Below are 22,551 nucleotides of genomic sequence, written 5' to 3'. Positions count from 1 at the left end.
TCCTGGGACCCAATATAGATGTATGCTTCTCCCTGTCCCGATTCTCTCCAGGGACTGCTTACACTCTAAAACGCATTTAGATGCTGTGCTATGCGAGATTATTGCCTTAATTGCTGCTTCACTGTCAACATAAAAGATTGCAGCTTGGGCTATTTTCTTCCAGGGTTTCTACTGCTTTGGCTAGGGCTACTATTTCCGCTTGGAAAACGCTACAGTAATCCGGCAGCCTGTAGGATCTGTTTATTTCCGGATCAGCACAGTATACCGCAGACCCTACTCATTCCGCTACTTTGGAACCATCTGTGTACACATGTATCGCCTAGTCCGCCATTTGAGCACCCTTGCGCCAACCGTCCACCTCTATTGTGGCCTTAAGTTCGCCCTCGAAGCGCAGATAGGGAATCAGGTAGTGTGTTCGTCTTGTGACTGATGACGCTATACTACTAAGGCCGTATGTTCGCCGCTCAATCTGCCCCGAAGCACCGAGCCTGGTTGCAGTTGGTAACGCTATGTTCTTTGCTACCAGGTGTACAGGTGGAATGTGCAGAATGGCATACAGTGCAGCTGTCGGAGTTGTTTTCAGGGCTTCCGTAATGCTAAGCATTGATAGTCTGCATATGCCCTCTAATTTTTTGAGGTAGGTTGCTTTTTGTGTGGCTTTCCTCCAAACAAGAACTCCAAAGTATAGGATAGGGCTTACAATCGCTGTAAAAAGCCAATGACAAAGAGAGGGCGACAAGCCCCGCGTACATTTCAGCATTCTTTTACATGCACAAAGTGCCGTTGAAGCCTTCTTCACCCTCCCCTCCACGTTGAGATTCCATGAAAACTTACTGTCTAGGATGATCCCTAGATACTTTGTGCAAGGTTTCTCCTGTAGGGTCACTCCTCCTAACTTAGGCCTGATCCAATTTGGGAATTTGTAGCTCTTTTAAAACAAGACCATATACGTCTTATCCGCGTTGACTTTAAACCCGACATTTGAGGCCCAGGTATGAACATCTCGAAGCGCCCGATCCATCAGAGAGCTAATCGTTGGATGGCAATTTCCACTTATGACACATATTACTTTATAAATATGTATACAAATAAATTAAATAATGTAATTTAAAAACATAGAAGTTGCAACAAAACTAAGAAAAAATTTAAAAAAATCAAAAAAAAAAAGTACTAAATAACAACCGTTGATTGTTTTTGTCCATTATAATGGACAGGACATAAGCAGTCCTAGTTTACTTACCTTACACTGTATTAGAATGATACCGGTACAAATGTGTTATTTATATAATATTTTACCAAAGAGATCAATTGACAAAGCACATAAAGAATTTTAACCTCTTTTTTTTGGGATAAAACATTTAAAATCGCAACACACACAAAAAAATGCTTCAGCTCTCCAGAAACCCGCAAATAAAACTAGCAAAATTTCACTTTTTTTAAATCAACGATGACTAACGTTGACACCATTCTATTTAAAGGCTTGCTATAAAGCAAATTCTAAAAATATGAAGCAAAATAATTTTTACAATTTTTTTGAAGTTGTGTCCATTATATTGGGCAAATCCAATGAAAGGGTTAATAAGTAATAAAAATGTCACCCTGTTTCCAAATTGCTGCAACACCCGTTGTCTACTGTGAACGGACAACAGGTGTCGGGACAATTTGGAAACAGAGCAATTCGGCTGGCAGAATGATTATTAAAGATTTGGACAACGAAAAAGAGACACGATACTAAGTGTGTGCCAAACTAAAATAAGTAATTTAAAAGTAGAACTAAAATACAAACTAAGTATAGTGTACAAACTAAAAACATTTGTTACACATCAAACTCAAAACATACATATTAAAAAAAACAAACGGAAACAAAAATAGTAAATACGTGTTTGGTGTTTGAGTGGAGCGTGCGCGTAGTAGGGTGTGTGCGCGCAAGAACAATTAAGGACAATTTTTGCAGGAGTTCCGAAATGGAACTTCACAGTCCAACTACCTCAGAAATATTTCTAGAGACACCTTCTAACACTATCTACTTGTTTCACCTTCAACCCTAATTTATTTCTGAGCCCTGGCTGTGATAAATTTTCCTTCCTTGTTTCTGAGTTTCACTAATGCTATAGCAAGTAGAATATGCTTTTTATTTTGTGCGGTTAACGTCACTTTTTGCCTTCGTTCACCTAAACTTTCATTGTGCAACATAATGTGATGTGCTTTCTTACATTTCGTACAACTTGGTGCTGTACAGAATCTAAATATATGCCCTGATTTGAGACCCTTAGTGCATATTTTATTTTCATATGCAACTTTATTTTTTTTCTACTGAAAGTTTTTTAAATTTGTCTCAATTCTGAAGTGAATGGCTTTCTTCACAATTCAAAACACATTTAGAAACTTTCACATTATGATTTTCATTACTTTTTTGATTTTGGGTTAACACTCTTTCTGTGCCTTCTAGAGTTTTAAATTGCTTCTGAAGGAAATTTAAAAGGATATCAAAAGATGGAATTTCAGAAGAATCTTCCAAAGATTGTTCATATCTACTTTTGGTTACCGCATCTAATTTTCTAACAACCAAAAAATGTAGAAACGCATTTTTAAATTCTGCAAGCGATAAATTTATTCCTTCAAGAGCACTTAAGTTTGCAGTCACCAAATCATATAATTGTTTTAATAATTTCGCCGATTGCAACGTAATTGGTTCAACATCAACTAAATTTTTGAAAATTTTACTTGTAATTAATCTTTTATCACTATATCTTTTTCCAAAATGTCCCACGCTACTTCAAAATTATTTCCGCATATGGTTAAATGCTCTATTAAATTGAGAGCTTCTCCTCTAAGATTAGTCTTTAGGGCAACTATTTTGTGAGTATTTGAAATTTCAGGCTTAAAATAAACCTCACAAAATATGTCTTTAAAGGAATTGCATTTAGAATAATCTCCAAAAAATACTGGAATTTCAATTTTAGGCAATTCATATGAAATTTTATTGAATGGTTTTATGTGTTGCACGTTGGAGGGAAAATTTATGGATTGATTACAATCTTTGACAAGTTGCAATCCTTTATCCATCAGAAAATTAAATTCAACACACAATTGATCGTCTTCAGCGAAAAATTTATTGAACTCGAATTTTATATCTCCCGCACGATCTTCTAATTCGGTAAGTCGTAGTAATACCGTATTGAGACCAAGTTGGATTTTATCATGACACCTTCTAATTTCACTACTCAACAAATTTCGATCAACTTTAGTCTCCAAGAATAAAATAGGGCTTTCATAAAGTTAAATTTTCTCCTGATTCCGAATATGACTTCCATTTTCCTGCGGCAGATCTAGTTTCCGAGATATGAAAATTCCCATTTTTGTGGAACACTACTTCATATACATAGGTACGGCAAAAATTTGTATTTTTCATTTTTTCGTTTTCTTGAATTATACATTATACTAATTCCCATAAGCATTTCTTGCCTTCACCTCCTTTCAGTATCTTCAGTAGTTTGGCCACTATGCCAAAAAACGTTGAAAAAATTTTGCGAAAAAAAAGAAATTTTTTTACAAAATTTCAGATTTAACCACTTTCAAATCGAAAAAATTCTATGGACGAAAAAAGTTAGCCTCCTATCTTGTAGGTTATTTAACTACGAAAATTTTAAGCATACCAGTACAACAATCGGACGTGCCGTTGAGACTATAGCCCCGTTAACTTGCAAGCGTATATCCTAAGATTTTAGTATTACTTTGATAAAATTGGCGAGACATTTGGGCACTCTACCTTAGGGTCTAATAAATTTAAAAAGACATCAAGTATTTAATTGTCACTACTGTTTGTTGTAAATTTTGTTTTGCAAATTGTAGTGCAAATTTTTACATATCCGTAGATGTGTTTACGAAATGGCTTGTTGCAAAAGAGATTTTGAATGTAAAAATAATCCGGATGATTTTTGTTTTATTTGCGGACATTATATTTTCGGAAACTCAGCTCGGAAAATAACTAATTCTGTCAAAGATGCATACTTTCATTATTTCGGTTTCCGTGTAAAAAATCTCGATAAATCTTGGACACCTCATTTTATTTTCGCCTCCTGTAGATTAACTTTAATGAGATGGGTATCGGGTAAAGGTCATAACATGAAGTTTGGTGTTCCAATGATGTGGACTGAACCCTTTAACCACCACCAGTGCTATTTTTGCGTGATAGCTCAAAGGTAAAACGAGCAAAAAGAGGAAATTAATAAGTTATCCAAATGTGGCATCAGCTAAAAAACCAAAATTATATGACCATACCTTACCCATACCTAGGCCGCCTATAAGTTTGAAGCCTCAAGCGAAAGTGACTCCGAAGCAGATAATTCAGACAGTGAACAAGAAGGAGAGGTCCCACATCGAGTCTCACAAGCCGAAATTAATGACATGGCCAGAGATTTGAAATTATCGAAATTTTATACCGAAGTTCTAGGATCTCGTTTGGAGCAATGGGGCAGCCTGGGCCCTTCGACAAGTACTTCCAAATTTCGAAATAGACACAAGATTTTCTCTTCTTTTTTTACTAAAAGTGAAAATATTTGCTACTGCAATGATGTTCAAGGTTTATTTGAAGCACTAAAATTAGAAAATAAAGTGGATGATTGGCGCTTGTTTATAGACAGTTCAAATCATAGTTTAAAATCAGCATTACTCCATAAAGGAAATTTGTTACCGTCAATACCAGTGGCACATTCTGAGAATAATAAAGAAACTTATTTAAGCATATCCAATTTGCTTGAGGCCATTCAATATAAACAATTTAATTGAAAAATTTGTGCGAATTTAAAGGTAAGCAGTTTCGGTGGTACAATTTAAAATAAATATGATATGAAATACATCCCAGGTTGTAGCTATAATTCTCGGACTTCAAGGAGGTTTCACTAAATATTGCTGTTTTCTCTGTCTTTGGGACAGGCGTGCTAGAGAAACCCATTATATTCAGGAAAACTCGCCACCAAGAGCTGAGTACGAACCAGGTGCCTTCAATATCGCAAACCCGCTTTTAGTAAATCCCGAACGAGTTATTTTGCACATCAAATTAGGATTAATGAAAAATTTTGTAAAGGCTTTAAATAAGGACGCGCCATCCTTCCAGTACCTAACGAAATTTTTTCCTAAAATAACTCAAGCCAAATTAAAAGAAGGTATATTTGTTGGTCCGCAACTTAGAAAGTTGCTGAAAGACGAAAATTTTGCGAATCATTTATCATCAGTAGAAGCAGCAGCTTGGGACAGCTTTAAGCAAGTCGTTAGTGGATTTCTTGGCAACAACAAAGATCCCAACTATAGAGAGATGGTCAAAGCCTTGTTGCAAAACTACAGTGCTATGAAATGCAACATGTCCCTTAAAATGCATTTTTTGCATTCACATTTGGATAATTTTCCCGCAAACCTAGGTGCTGAAAGTGATGAAAGGTTTCACCAAGACCTAATGATTTTTGAAAAGCGTTACCAAAGTTTTTGGAATGAAGAAATGATGGGATATTATTGCTGGACAATAATACGGGAGACAAACCTATAAAATAATAAACGGGTAGTTAAAAGTACCCACGTCCCTCACTATTGACCACCACGGTAAAATCGCTCAATTTGACTTTTTTTTAGATGTAGATATGTATGTATTTAATGTTGTTGTCGTTGTTATTTTTACTGAATTGCTGATTTATACTCATATTACTCAATTGAATACAGTTTAACATGCAAACATATGTCTATAATAAAACGTTATAAAAAAATAAAAACGTAGTTTGAATAAAAATTTTCTCTATAAAAAATGTAGGATAGACGCTTGCAAGTTAACGGGGCTATAGTCTCAACGGCACGTCCGATTGTTGTACTGGTATGCTTAAAATTTTCGTAGTTAAATTACCTACAACATAGGAGGGCTAACTTTTTTTCGTCCAAAGAATTTTTCCGATTTTAAAGTGGATAAATCTGAAATTTTGTAAAAATTTCTTTTTTTTTTCAAAATTTTTTCAACTTTTTTTGGCATAGTGGCCAAACTACTGAAGATACTGAAAGGAGGTGAAGGCAAGAAATGTTTGTGGGAATTAGTATAATTATAATTCAACAGCTTAAAACGAAAAAATGAAAATTGCACATTTTTGCCATACCTATATGAAGTAGTGTTCTGCCAAAATGGAAATTTTCATATTTTCGCCGATATCTCGGAAACTAGATCTGCCAGGGGAAAATGGAAGGCACATTCGGAATCAGGAGAAAATTTTACTTAAGGAAAGGCCTATTTTATTTTTGGAGATTTTTATTTTTTTTTTTTTTGTAAAATATGTTCAAATTCTTTATAAATTGAATGTGCCTCATTTTCCAATTTAGTTTCAATATTTTTAGTTAATGGAACTTTAATATTATTTTTATCCGGATCAATTTCCATTCTTTCCATCTGATTTGAAATACCCAAATTCGTTTGGTTTCCTCCAACTGCATCTTTAGGCAGTTTTTCTTTGATAATATCTGCGATATTATCAAAAGTACCTTTTATATTTTCAAAAAAGTTATTTGAAAAATAATTTTTATAACCTCTAAGCGATTGCTTAGGCAATAAAGCAAAATGATTTGTTCGAAATTCCTCGAACTTATCTTTAATTTCAACAAGCAAGTTCTCAAGAGCTTCGGAGTGCTTTTCTTTCTCAATAATTTTTATAATTTCTAAAAAATAGAGGCCGGATTCTTCTTGGCGCTTTAATTCTTTAGCCATTTTTTATTTGTTTTGTTATTATTGTCTGAAAACAACAAAAAAATTTAAAATCCTGATATAAACTTTTCACTTTCACACAAAAAAATTTAAATTTTTTAATGTTTTTTTTTCTAATTTCACTGAAAAAAATTTTAATACTTACAGAATTGCTGTTCCTGGGGTCACCAATGATTGAAAATATATTTACCAATTAACTACTAAAAGGACACTGACGCTCCCTATTCTTATTTCTATCTGACCGAACGTAGTTCGTTCAATATGTGAATATACATACGTAAATATTTATATGTACATGCTTACAAACTATGTATTTTCGTAGCGCACAGATAAGAAGCGCGTCCCTATTATCCTAAATAAACAATAAGAAACGATAGCATTTGATAATGCAATGTATTTAAACACCAACGCTTCGAAATAACAAGCATCAGACTTAAAGCAAAGAATCATCCCTTACTAATCTTCTTATGTGACTCAATTCTCTGATAAGAAACACGTTTCCCAAACAGGGCCGTAGAGATAAAATCCGGGCCCGGGACTAAACAATTTACGGGCCCCCTATAAAAAATCCACTAATACATTTGATTAATTTGAATTAATGACGTCTCATTCATGAATCATTATTGATGGATTACATCAAAAAAATTTTTGCTACATCAACTAAATGATTTTTCGACTAAGAGCTGAAAATAAAATTAAGACAGAATAGTTACTATTTATACTATAACGTAGAAATAAAATTCTATTTTAACAGCTACATATTGTTTCAAATAATCTTTTCTAGCATTTGGTAATATTTTAATACATTTCTGATAAATTTAATGATGATTATAAATTTTAATTATTCAATATAGAAGGTTCGGATATCAAAGAGTAGCTTTTCTTGCTTATTTCGCTGGAAATTTTTTTATAATAATATCAAAATTTAACTGTCCTGCCAAAACGGATTCTACACAAAGCGTGGCAAGTCCTGAAACTCGCGCTAGAGATGAACGCGATCTATGAAAGTTATTGATTCTTGAAAGGACCCTGAAGGAACGTTCTGCACTAGCTACAGTGACGGGTATAGTGCAAAAGATACGTAAAGCAACACAAATGTTGGGAAAATCGTATACAGATTTTGAACATATGTAGACGGCATTTAGCAATTCCAATGGTGACAGACCTTTATCAAAATTTGCTTTGTAAATGTGTTTCAAGTGAATTATTTCGCATTCTAAGCTTTGAGAAATGTCCCATTTGTATTTTTCAAAAAATTTTGCTGCGCTCGTCCGAACCGTAGTTTTATCCATGTCTTCAAATTGCCACAAAAAGTAAAACGTCTCGTTCAAATTTCTCATAGCTGAAAATCGTTGAGTAATGCCATCATTTAAATTATCTTCAAACGTCTTTTGGGTTTTCTCTTTCGAATGTCCGGAAACTTTGGCGAGATGTTCAATTGAATAGCAACTGTTTTCCATTCGTTTAAAATTGTTTCCCATTGGTTCCTGATCAACTTGAAATCAGCTAATAAGGCATCTAGGTGTCGGACCTCAACATCTATGGTGGCTTCCCTAGCTTGGAGGACCACGTTTCTTTCATTAATGGTAGTCAGTATTTTGAACCAAATTGAGGACAGCAAGATACATTCGAACTTGTTGATGTACTTGCGAATGCCGGTAACAACCCCGTTTGCTTGCGCAGACAAATTTGGCTTTTGGCTGAAAGACTATGAAGAGAGCTCGGTACATTTTTTTTTTTGAGGATGTCCCATCGTTGTGGAGTGCTGCTGAAAACAGCAAAACATTTTTGTACAACTCCGAAGAAAGTAATTGCAGCCGTACAACATTCTGCAGCATCAATACCACATAAATTGAGACTGTTGGTTGCACAAGGCGAGTAATCAGCATTCGAGTTTTTGTCGAGAATGTGACGTAGTGCTCCGTTGTAAGCTCCTTTCATATTGGCGCCGTTAGCGTATCCTTGTGCACGACAATCTTTTAATGGGATTTCATGTTTACCTATAGTATGGCAAATTAGATCAGCGATTATCTGACCAGTTTTTTGGTTACAATTCAGGAAACCAAAAATTTTTAATTGTAAAATTTGTTGCTTTCGAAATGAAATGGAGTTAGCGCAAAATGAACGTAGTCAACGTGTATCAACGCACAGCATCAACGATAATAGCAAAATACTTGCCTTTTTTCCTTGATCTAATATAGCTTCCCTACCTGCTTTGCACAAATTTCTATAAGTAAGTAGAAAATTTTTCAGACAACCTGCTATAGCTGCGCAGATAGATCCATTTCGATAGATCCATTTCTATTCCAAAAACAAAATACAATTTTTCAAATTTAGAAAAATTAAAAAATAACAATTATTATCATTAGAAAAAAATTATTGTTCTGGCCTTGAGCTCGATTCGAACCTTGAATGATTTATCAATAGGCCGATAAAAACAAAAACAATTGTCAATAAACCATGAGCACTTGGGAATGTCAAACAAAGTAATTGACAATAAACAAAAATCCAGCATTATCAGTGATTTGCACCAGATGGCGCAACACTGAATAAATATAGTTGGTAAAAAGGAATAGAAGTAGCAAATTTGCCAGTCAAACAAACCACCGCTGTATAGCTAAATGGTTAGCGCAGCATGCCTAAAGCGTACTGATGATGAAGGCTTAGCACCCTTCGAAATGGATCTATCTGCGCAGCTATGGCAGGTTGTCTGAAAAATTTTCTACTTACTATTCCAAAAGCAAAATACAACTTTTCAAATTTAGAAAAATTAAAAAATAACAATAATTATCATTAGAAAAAAATTATTGTTCTGGCCTTGAGCTCGATTCGAACCTTCAATGATTTATCAATAGGCCGATAAAAACAAAAACAATTGTTAATAAACCATGAGCACTTGGGAATGTCAAACAAAGTAATTGACAATAAACAAAAATCCAGCATTATCAGTGATTTTGCACCAGATCGCGTAACACTGAATAAATATAGTTGGTAAAAAGGAATAGAAGTAGCAAATTTGCCAGTCAAACAAACCACCGCTGTATAGCTAAATGGTTAGCGCAGCATGCCTAAAGCGTACTGATGATGAAGGCTTAGCACCATTCGAAATGGATCTATCTGCGCAGCTATGGCAGGTGTCTGAAAAATTTTCTACTTACTATTCCAAAAACAAAATGCAATTTTTCAAATTTAGAAAAATTAAAAAATAACAATAATTATCATTAGAAAAAAATTATTGTTCTGGCCTTGAGCTCGATTCGAAACTTGAATGATAACCAATGAATATAACATTTAAAGTGATCTTGAGTATTTTCGTGTGATGGCAGTTTATCGTATAGCTTCTTCCATACCTGGAATTTCAAATATCCGCACAAAAAATTTTAGGTCGATTTAAAGTATTGGTGCTTAACAGACGACATGGTAGGCAATAAAAAGCATTTCTACTGGCACTCCAGACTAACCAGTCACGCTCCACTTTCTCTCCATTTGGGAAGATTCTGTTTAACAACGAGGTAGGAAATGCGTCGTCATGACAATTACGTGGAAAAATAACAGGACACTTGTGATGACCTCGACGAATTATTTCGTCGACTTCTTCAGATTGCAAAAACTCATTATCCACGGTACCGATATCGAAGTCGTTTAAATAATCTGGACTTTGATACAGAGTTGGTGGTATTGTTGGAAGACTTTTTGAAGATGAACCTTCATCAGTGTTACCACGAAAACTTTACGACTTCGGATTCATATAAACATGCACTTTTGTTTAATGTTTTTATTGTCTTCTCACTGTTCGAAGGCCCAGGCAAAAAATCATTATCAATATTCGTTGCTTTTGAAATTCGACTTAAAATTTACACATGGAACAACTAAAGACTCTCCTGAATTAATAAAAAATGTCTTAGTACCTCTAAATCGCGGGGCCCCTGAGACACCCCGGGCCCGGGGGGAATCTCCCACTTCCCCCTTCCCTCTCGCCGGGCCTGTTCCCAAATATCTATTATTATATTTGTATATGTGATGCATACATGCGAGCATGTACATCAATGCATCTTAGTCTTTTAATTCCTAAAAGTAAAACTGTACCAAGAGATAATCACTTACTCAGAGTTTATCTCTAAGTTTGTCTATTTATATTTATATATCTCCTATTGGTGGATGATTCCACACGAAGACTAATGGAGGATAATGGCTTTCCAACACATCTTATTAACAGATAACTTCGCTAAAACTGAAAACAATGAAAAAGAGGCAAATACAATTGTTACGAACAGCCTGGCAGCATCACCATCAAGAGCTTTTCATTGCGACAAATAAAGCACGTCATATGTCGATCGCCGATTGATTGTTAAATAAGGCAAGCGACAAAGGGGAGAAGTCCGTAATTATTCATGCTGCGTGGCTAGCAACTGGCAAACGGGAGTATGAAAAATCATTCTGAAAACATCGCTTGAAACGTACAGCAGCAAAATAAAAAATTTGTTAACCTACGGTAAAGTTTGTCAAATAATCGAAATAAATTTAAAGTATTTTAATTGAGGAGTTTTATTTATTTGCCTACGCCGGGTTCAAGAAATTTAGTTAATTTTTTTCAGAATTAAAAAATTTTTATCATAATTTGCTGCCGTTTCCTTAAATATGTCGACAAATACGGAATCGCAAAATCATATTGATGGATATACCGCTGCCAATTTTGCAGCTTTGAATGATACATCTGGAGGTCTGGAAATACATCAGAACGCTGAACGTAATATATTTTCCGGAGAAAATTCCACTGCCAATCTTGCAGCTCCGCAGAATACGTTGCCGAGGCAACTTCAAGCAGAGTTAACGTCGGGTGCAAATACAAGTGCGTCAACATCGCTGGCATTTGCCAATGCCACCACCAACTGGCTTGAACGCAATATATTTTCTGGAGGAAATACCTCTGCCAATCTTGCAGCTCCGCAGAATACGTTGCCGAGGCCACTTCAAAGCAGAGTTTACGTCGGGTGCAAACACAAGTGCGCCAACATCGCTGGCATTTGCTATGGCCACCAACAACTGGTTTGGAGAGCAACCGGAGAGCAACTACGGGCATCTACTATCGTATCGAGTAAAGTGACCGCCATCAATTCATGTGCTCCACCATTATCCATACATCGTCATGCCAGCCGTAGTGACTCAGTATCTTCCACTAATTCGCGATCGGTGCAGTTTAAAGCACAACAATATCGGCGCAGAGCTGAACTACTTCAAGAACAGGGGGAGATACTCAAGCAGAGAGAAACTCTGGTAGTACAAGAACGTGAACTCTTGCATCGCATCGAAACAATATGCTTGGATGATCACGCTAAAGACGTATCACAGCAACCGCGCGAATGTTCGACCTTGATTCCAGGCAACTTTAATACGAACCAACCCTTTAAGTCGCATGTATCGAATTCAGCATGTGCATCGAACGCAGGCCACCTAAATACAGGTAATGGTGTTTTACCTGAAATTCGGAGAAGCCAACCGGGAGCTATCAACTCACCGGTGAGTGACATACAGACATTATTAAATAGAATACCGTGTTTGGAACAACAGCTCCGAATAACATCTGCAACGAATCAGGTTTTTTTTCCTCTGCAAAACTCATCAGTACCTCCTGCTGATCTACCATTCACTATGGCATGCTCCATGGTTTCTCCTCATCGATTAACCAGAGAGCAAATCGCCCCTCGAAGTAGCCTCGTTAAGAAATACCTAAGTTCGATGGCAAGCCATCAGAGTGGCCACTCTTTTACGCCATTTTCAACCAACAACTAAGCTATGTGGGTTTTCCGATGCGGAGAACCTTTTGAGGCTCTGAAAATCTCTAGAGGGCCCGGCGCGCAATGCGTTAAACAATCTATATCTTCATTCTTCCTGTTTACCATAAATCATCTCAACTTTAAGAATGCGGTTTGGTCGTCCCGAACTAATAATCAATGAACTCCAAAATCAGATCAAGGAGTTGCCACTTCCTTCAGAAAGTCAGCAACTGTAGTAGATTTCGCCATCGCTGTGCAAAATATATGTCCAACTAGGAAAGCATCAGGGCTAGATAATCATTTGACCAATCCAGATCTGGAGCAAAAACTAGTATCGAAGTTACCCGGACGATTACCGGCGTACTGGGGCATGCACACACACAAGGAGCCAACTGTGTGCTCGTGCCAACTGAGCAAACAAAGATGCGGAAACGTGGTTCTATTAATCACCACACAAAATCGGTAAGCTGTATCGTTTGTAGCGAGAATTGTAGTTCTTTGTCTAATTGCACTTCTTTCAAGGATATGACGCGACCTCAAAGGTGGGACACTGTACGTCGAAATAAATTGTGCTACAAATGCTTGAGGAAACATACATGACTGTACATCTAACAATACATGTGGGGTAAATGGATGCATGCGGTACCACCACCCACTATTGCACAGCGAGTCTGCACCTATTAGTGGCAATCATTCGTCTAACGTTACAAAGAAAACAGAAACGGCTAATATTATCTCTCATAACTTAAGTGAGGGGAAAATGTTTTTTCGTGTATTACCTGTAATTTTGCATGCAGGCGTTAACACAGTGTTGGCATATGCGTTTTTTAGACGATGGATCCTCTGTTACCCTCATCGATGAAGAGCTTTTGGAAAGACTGGACGTAAGAGGCACACCGCAACCTCTTTGCTTACGGTGGACAAGCGACTCGCACCGCTATGAGGATGACTCCATCATGGTCGACCTAACCATATCTTCCAAGAATGGCAATGAAAAGTTTCCATTAAAAGCTGTACGTTCCGTAAAGAACCTAGAATTGCCTACTCAATCTCTCGACACTTTGAAATTAAAATCTAAAGTTTAAGTATTTACGGGACATTCCCTTACATTTTATCACAACGCAGTGCCGCAGCTTTTGGTCGGATTAAACAATGCTGCTCTTGGCCTTGCAGTAAAGTCTAAACAAGGGGGTGATAATTTTCCTATTGCCGAAAAAACTAAGCTAGGGTGGACCATCAAAGGCCAGGGGTCACGCCACTCCAAGTCACAGGACAAAATCTTTATCACATATGTGACTGCTCTGAGCATAAAGAGTTGGTACAAGTCGTTAAATCATTTCTATGCCTCGACAATTTAGGCGTAGTAGCTAACGATGCAGCTCTGATGTCCAAAGAGGAGCAGCTCGCCGCCCAACAACAAAAGCAACTCACGGTTCGACTAGGTGAACGATTTGAAACCGGACTGCTTTGGAAGCACCCGAATGTGCGGCTACCAGACAGCCTGCCTATGTCAAAATACTGAGCTCAATGTTTACTAAATAAAATGCAGCGTGACCCTAAGCTTTCAGAGATACTTCAAGCCAAAATGGTTGACTTCCTTCGAAAGGGATATGCAAAGCGAATAACACCAGAGAATACTGCCGTCGAAAGTTATTGGTACTTGCCAGTATTTGCCGTGTGTAATCCCATTAAGCCAGGCAAGGTTCGCCTTGTATGGGACGATGCAGCTAAAGTGAATGGCGTATCACTCAATTCTCTGTTGTTCGCAGCTCCAGATCTGACAACGCCACTGCTATCAATTTTATTCAAGTTTCGTCAAAAACATTTCGCCATTACCGCCGATATTGAAGAAATGTTCCATCAGGTACGGATCCGTTCTGAGGACCAAAATTTTCTCCGATTCCTCTGGCACGAGCCGAGAAAATTCGAGCCAACTCATTTTATTATGTCAGTAATGACATTTGGGTCCAAATGTTCGCCAAGCTGCGCACAATTCGTTAAAAATAAAAATGCAACTGAATTTCAGAATGAGTTCCCTAATGCCGCGAGATGCATACTTTAAAACCATTACGTGGACGATATGTGAGATAGCGTGCACACTGAAGAAGAGGCCGTTCACCTGGCGCTCGATGTTAAACGTGTCCATGACAAAGGGGGGTTTCATATCCGCAATTTTCTTTCGAGCTCGGACAAAGTACTGGAAGCCCTAGGTGCAAAGACGAATGAATCTCTTTGCCTCAAGTTTGAAAACGAACTACCAACTGAAAAGGTCCTAGGAATATGGTGGATCGCCTCAACGGATCATCTCGAATTTAGATTATCAGCTAAGCACAGGGAGTCAGATTTGCTGATCAATCAATGTCGACCAACCAAACGTGAGATATTAAGTCTCGTAATGACTATTTATGATCCACTTGGATTCATCGGCTTCTACGTGGTTTTTTGCTAAGATAATCATTCAGGAGATATGGAGATCGGGGTGCGATTGGGATGAACGCATTTCTGATGGTCAGTTATAGAAGTGGCTTCGATGGCTAAGCCTCATTTCACAAATTGAGAAGATGCGAATTCCACGCCAATACACCAGGGCTAGTTTCATCAGCCCACCTTAAATTGAGTTACACATATTCGTTGATGCTAGTCAGTCGAGCTATGCAGCTGTTTGTTACTTGCGCTTTTCAGATGGGAAAGTCGGTGACTGCGCCATGGTTTGTAGTAAAACTAGGGTAGCGCCACTGAAGGTTATGTCTATTCCGCGGCTAGAATTGAAAGCTGCGCTACTCGGAGCTCGTCTTGCAAATCACGTACAAGAATCACTCTCCATCTCAATTACAGCCTCCATATTTTGTCCGACTCGAGGACAGTCCTGGCGTGGCTACAGGCTGATGCTCGGCGATACAAGCAGTTTGTCGCTTTTCGGGTCTGCGAAATCCTAGAGTTGCGCAATTTGAAGGAATGACGTTGAGTCCCGACTGCAGAGAATGTTGCTGATGAAGCAGCAAAATGGCGTGGCGATCCTGATTCTTCCAGCGAAAGTCGTGGGCTGAAAGGACCTCCATTTCTGATACTAAACCCAGACGAGTGGCATATTCAAAAAAAATCGATTTCGAACGACATTACCGAAGAGCTTGGCCCACAGTATGTTGGCAATCACAGTGAATTACAACACTTGCGACCCATAACGGGTGAGCCTGAACGGTTCTCAACGTGGAATCGTCTCCTCCGCACCACTGCAAGGACCATCGATTGCGCACGCGCTTGGCTAATTAAAGTACGTGGTGGATCTGTTCCACCAGACACACTCAGGTCTGAAGTCCTAGTTACAGCTCAAAAACAACTCTGGAAAAGAGCGCAAATGGACGTGTTTGCCGATGAGATAGCTTCATTGTTGAAGGGAAATCCGATTGGAAAGGCTAGCGATATCTATAAATTGTCGCCCTATCTTGACAACGATAAAGTGTTGCGAGCAGATGGAAGAGTAAAAATTGGTGGTCGACAGCACCCTGTGTTGATGCCGCGTAATCATCACATAAAGTTCTTAATTCTTAGTGATTTTTATACAAATTTCATCATGGCTGTCTAGAAACCGTCGTTAATGAAATTCGCCAGTATTTCTGGATCCCAAAGCTTAGAGTTGTGGTGAATCAAATTCGACGCAGCTGCCAACATTGTAAAACCGCAACGCGCGGCCTCAAACTCCGAGAATGGCTCCCTTGCCCACATGCCGTACAGCCGATCACTGCCGACCCTTTCCTTATAGAGGTGTGGATTATTTTGGCCCACTCTTGGTAACTGTGAAAAGAAGCAGTGAAAAAAGATACGTGGTTCTATTCACCTGCCTTACAATACGGGCTGTTCATATAGAGATTGGGCATTCGCTATCTACAGACTCGTGTATTCTTGCTATTAGAAACTTCATGGCCCGCAGGGGCCCCCGTTAGAAATAAGGAGTGACAATGGAACAAATTTTAAGAGCGCGGAAAAAGAACTTAAATACGCATTTTCGCAAATCGACCAAAATCAGCTGGCCAAAACATTCACTTCGCCAGCACCTAAATGGCACTTCATACCGCCCGCATCACCTCATATGGGCGGAGCTTGGGAGTGGCTGGTACGTTCGATCAAAAGCATACTTTATCGCATTATGCCCAAATGCAATTCAAACGACGAGCTTCTTCGGTCAGCATTAATGGAGGCGGAAATGATAATATACTCGCGGCCACTTACTTATATACAATTGGAGCAAGAAACAGATGAAGCGCTAACACCCATCCATTTCCTGCTTGGAAGTTCGGCTTGTGTTAAACCTATTGCCGAACCAGTAAATGAAGGTATTACTTTACGACGTGGATGGCGAACATCTCAACAACTTGCTGACGCCTTATGGCGGCGTTCATGGAATACCTTCCAATAATAACACGAAGAAGCAAATGGTTCAATGATGTGAAGCCAATCTATATTGGCGACGTTGGCTAGTCGAGCAGAATAGTTCGCGAAACTGCTGGCCAAAAGGGAGAGTGATTGATATACGGAAAAGTCTAGATGGCAGAGTAAGAAGTGTAACAATTAAAACTGTGAGTGGCGTATATGAACGACCTGCTGCAAAAGTTGCTGATCTAGATATAAAAGTGGTACAACCTGCTGACCAGGATATACCAGGGGGAGTGTTACGAACAGCCTGGCAGCGTCACCATCAAGAGATTTTCATTGCGACAAATAAAGCACATCATATGCCGATCGCCGATTGATTGTTAAATAAGGCAAGCGACAAAGGGGAGAAGTCCGTAATTATTCATGCGGCGTGGCTAGCAACTGACAAACGGGAGTATGAAAAATCATTCTGAAAACATCGCTTGAAATGTAAAGCAGCAAAACTAAAAATTGTTTAACCTACGGTAAAGTTGGTCAAATAATCGAAATAAATTTAAAGTATTTTAATTGAAGAGTTTTATTTATTTGCCTACGCCGGGTTCAAGAAATTTAGTTAATTTTTTACAACAATATTTGTACCAGGCTTGCCAAACAGAATAAATCATTCTAAAATGTACGACAAAGAAAAAGTTAGAATAGCACTTAAATATGGCAATACTCTGCAGCATATACATATACAGCAACTCAAAAAGTTATATCGAAAAATACGAGAAATCCGACGTAATTTATAAAATCAAATGCAATGGTGACGGGTATGACACGTATGCAATAAGGTATATGTGGGGCAACTAAGTCCAAATTAAAGAGAAGTATTTAAGCTAATCGAATATATAAAATCCCGAACACCCTAATGACAACAAAACGGCTTTAACGCAAAATTGTAGGACGATGGGGCACTATCCAGATTTAGAAAATGTAGCGATAATAAGCGCTTCATTCTGGAAATGTTGCACTTTGTAAATGCTCCCACGGGCATAGTATGAATTTTAAGAGTGATACGGACCTTTGTGCACAGGCCTAGATACAATTCATCAAAAATAGCTACAAGCAATGCTGAGTCTCATCTGTTCGTGTTCTGTCCTACCACCTTTTTTAGGGCGGGGCGATTTAAAAATCGCCCATTAAAATAAAAATAAAAACATCAGAATTCGTTTTAGAGGTATGGTTCCTTCGGCAAAGTTTCTTACTTTGATCCCTAGAATATAATTTTCACAGAGCAATGGGCGATTTTTTTGCCTCCCCACAAATCGACACGGCCTAACCTTTGTATGTTCTCTCGCTAGACAACAACAACTTACCTTTTGGTGATTAATATGTCTTGAGCGTCGCTTAAAGCCCCGTCCCATAAAAGCTTTGATTTAGATGAGTTTTGTACAGTCTTATGCATTATGAGTATATTGCACGTATATTTATGGAGAACGGCACTAGCGCCATCTGGCTTGAAAAACTAGACATCTTCTAGTGATGGACGATATAGCGATTTTGAGCTATCAGTGAAAATAGTTATGGCTATTTTTGAATCACGGCTATTTTTTATAGCTATAGCGATCGATTTATTTTAACAAGCGATTCTATACAGAAGATATTATGGGCGATACAGCGATTTTGAGCTATCAGTGAATATAGATTTGGCGATTTTTTACAGCTATGGCGATCGCTTTAATTTACCTTTAATAGGCAATTATTTGTATACCTGGATATAAAAAATGAATGTTTAAGTTTGTTTTCCGGAGTAGAGTGAATGTTATACATTAATTTAATTTAGTATACAGAATATATGAACCAAAATTGGAATAAAAAGGAAAAAAATATGTACCTTTTATTACGAAATTCATAATTATTCATGCATAATATTTGTATGGTAAAGAGAATCAATTTTTAATGAAAAATACAGAGGAAGAATATAGCAAATTCTTCAAACTATTATAAACATATTCTTTAGCAGAAAATTAGCCACCCACTTCAGTGCCCTAGAAATTAGCAGGAGAATTGAACCATATACAAACCATATGACAAAGCTTGAATTGCATTCTCCCACAAAGCTTAAATTTTGAGTTAATCTGTTTACAATAAGACGAGTTATATATGTTTCTATAATTCTTTTATTTTTCCATCAAAAACACAAATTTCATAAAACTGTTAACGGCTACAGCCTAGAAGTATTAACTTATGAATAACACATGCATTAGTTTCGGTAACGTTTTACAAGACGGTGCACCACCTAATTTTTATCGAAATTTATCAAAGGTCGTATCAAAAGACGCGTCTCAACCTAAGTTTTAAGAATCCGAAAGCGAAAATAAAATTTTTATTTCTGCCAAAAGATATAAGCAAAAAATCGGTTCAAATTTCCATGCGGTTGTTGTTTTTTGCCACGTTTGATATCAACATATGTACATATGTACACACACACACTAATCAGAAAGGTGTTTTGCACGCATTTAATTTTGATCCCCAAACCGGTGTCGGATCCACACAGGATAATTTATTATACGCGCGGCCGAAGGCCGCCAACCCAGAAAGGTGTTCTAAACAAAAAAAATTGTGGGTCGGGACCCATATTTCTAACCCTCCCGCGGTCGTTTTACGGTTTTTATAAATAACTTTTGACTAAAATAAAATTTTTAATTTTCCTTTCGGATTCTTAAAACGGAGGTCTAGACGCGTCTTTTGATACCACCTTTGAGAAATTTCGATAAAAATTAGGCGGTACACCGTCTTGTAAAATGTTACCTTAGTTTCATGTCCGAATCAGATGTAGCAAGCGTAAAATATGCTATTGTTTTTTTGTTTAAGCCAAGGTCCCATCTTATTACTGTACCCTCCTGTGTTTGCGATTCTTTTAAATTTTTAGCGTGTTCTGTTTCTAGCCGTACAAGTGGACCAAAAACTTTCTCGTATTGATAACCATCTTCATAACGCAATAGCTGTTCGGCCGGGGTGCGTGTGCTCCTGGAGGTAGGTGGGCGCACCGGGGTCGATCTCAGTGGAAATAGGTGTATGGAATAGAAAATAAGCAAATAGACGAGATTTCTCGTTATAATATATGTGGTTTATTGTATAACTATATGAATTAGTTGGTTACAATATTACCTGAATTTATTGTGATCGGAACGGCAGAGATCGTTGGCGGCAGATGCGTGCTGTACGGGTGTTGAAATCCAAGAGGCCGGTTGTATAGCAAGCTACAACCGTTGACCCGCAAAACCTCCGTTTTGGAGGGAAAAGGCACCCACACATCAACCCCGACATGCATATGCATGAGTGCTGACAAAAAACACACATACACGTACATGTACATGCATGCACATGCATGTGGCGGTGATGGTGTGGGTGGTTACAAATTAATTCGAGTATCGAGTATCGGTTCGCAGGGTTGCATTGGGGAGATCGCAGACAGATGCGGAAAAAGTTAGGCATCCTGCCTAAACATGCCGGCCCCCTTGCGATACGCAACATCGTTTTTCGCCAATGACCTCCACTGAAACAAGAAAAATGAATATAAGACTTACACACTAAACTTAATCTAAATGAGGAGTTCGTCTGACGACGCAAAATGGCCGGGAATCCTTTCCGACTTGCTTCGCATGCCACCTGAGCTAAGAGAAAAAATTAGCGGTTATGAACAGTTATAAGTGAATATTTCTTGCCATTGAATTATACACAAATATAGAAATTCAGAATGTAATATGTGTATAGTCGATGGCCAGTAAGGCTGGACGAAGAGGCCGAGGTCTCCGTTTCAGAGTGGCACCATTTTTTGTTATTCTGTGGTTTTTTGTCGTTCCGGATGGAGAGGCCGAGGTCTCCATTCCAGATTTGCGGTTTTTTTTTTGAGAAAGCTTTTTCTTGGTTGGACGAAGAGGCAGAGGTCTCCGTTCCAGACTCGAGGGTTTGAGGTTTTTCTGGGCTGGACGAAGAGGCCGAGGTCTCCGTTCCAGCGTATAACGTGTCGTGTCGCTCTCAGGTCGACTGTGGCATTTTATGGATGTGCCAGGGCGAGTGGCCGTGAGGTTGGTTGGGTGAAGCGACGGTGTTTTATTACAAAAACGTATATTAAAATAGATGAATAAAAGCGAGTTTAAAGCGAAGCGTAGGGGCCGACGAAGGTATATATTTAATTTTGTGCGAAAGCTCATGACGAGCAGCGCAAATCGTAATTAAATTGGAAAGTGTGCCTACTGCCGGTGCTTGCATGCAGATTGGCGATGCGTTCTCAACGACGCGTTCTATCTGCACGTACCATTTTGAGATGGTGTGCAACCCTGTCGTGTATTGATTGGTCAGCTGACAGCTGGTATGGTGAATTTGTGGCGTGCGAATATATATTTACATATATGTATTTGCTTGCCCTTGAAAAAAAAAAACTAGGTCACTGGGGCAGTAGCACACTAGGCCGGTAGAAACAGTTGACTTTTCCCATTTCGGGATTTTGTCGTGTCGGGATTCTTTTATTTCGGGACTCGGATTGTTTTTGTACCGAGCCCTTATAATGACTGTTTGTGATGTTTGTTGTTGAAAAACAAAAAGTCCTGCCCCACAGCCAGAAAACAGTGCCCAAAAAACGGGTAAAAGAAAACAACAAAAAAATTTCTTTGTAAAAAAAATGTTACATTTTTTGTGCAAGGAGGGGTTTGTTTTTGTTTTGTTTTCCTTTTTTTGAATTTCTTTGTTGTGTATGCCTGGTTGGTACTGCATGAGATGCCCATATGAGTGAAAAATAGAAAAAACACGTCAGTCCCGATTGTGATGTTTTGCGTTTTTCGGTACTGCTTTGGTGTAGTTATCGGTATCCGCTTCCTTTTCTTTCTTAATATGACAGCACTAATGAAACTGTCGGTGTTGTGCCGTGGGTTGCCATCTCGTGGAAACTTATGGTGTTTATGGATTATACACGCAAAAGGTATGGGTGATGTGTACTTATAAGGGCTTATGGCAGCCCTGGTTCCTAGACGCTATAGCCGCGTAACCGGGACTTTAAGGACCCGTTACTGGAAGGTTGTGGTGAGCACATGCCTTCTACTTCGTTGTCAATATTTAAGCAACAACCACCGTGGAACGACGTAAGTATGAGATACTCATAAGGCATTTGAGTATTTGTCCTAGTGGTTGTTTTCCCTTTTTTTTGTTCTTTTCAGTGTCAAAATGGAGCCAATGCAGTTTATTTTAGTGACGGTGGAGGCTGAGGACGAGGAGCCCATCCAGGTGGTGGCGGATGTGCGATATCCGGAGCGGCGGAGGGGGTCCTTCATTTGTCATGCGCCGGAGGAGCTTGTGCAGCAGGCGGTGGCAGAGGGGTTGCGGCGCGTGAACCCTTGTATCCTCCGTGCTCTGCTGACGCCGATAGCAGTAAAAATGCGCGGGAACACCATTGCCTGGTATGGCCAGTTTTACGCAAGCTATGAGGGCGTATTGTGGTTCCGGCGGCCACCTCACGGTTCACCTCCGTGTGGTATGTTCAACTGCCGCGTGTGCAACCGAGCGCTATCGTCGTTTGCATGCCTAGTGGCTCACTTGAATGGGCATATGAGATTTTATCCCTATCGGTGCTGGGAGTGCCCGAAGAAGTACACTTCATCAGCGTCGCTCTCCCTACACAGAAAGCGGATTCAT

General features: G+C 38.7%; 1 protein-coding gene across 1 annotated transcript in view; it reads left to right on the top strand.

Moving 5' to 3' along the window:
* Ca-alpha1D (Ca[2+]-channel protein alpha[[1]] subunit D) overlaps nt 1-22,551 on the top strand; it is a 6,221,746-nt gene that overhangs the window by 266,179 nt on the left and 5,933,016 nt on the right. The gene's annotated exons all lie outside the window — the stretch shown is intronic.

The sequence above is a fragment of the Eurosta solidaginis genome, chromosome X (genome assembly GCF_040869045.1).
Source record: "Eurosta solidaginis isolate ZX-2024a chromosome X, ASM4086904v1, whole genome shotgun sequence".
Classification (NCBI taxonomy): Eukaryota; Metazoa; Arthropoda; class Insecta; order Diptera; family Tephritidae; genus Eurosta; species Eurosta solidaginis.
This window is presented reverse-complemented; position numbering and strand designations above follow the sequence as displayed.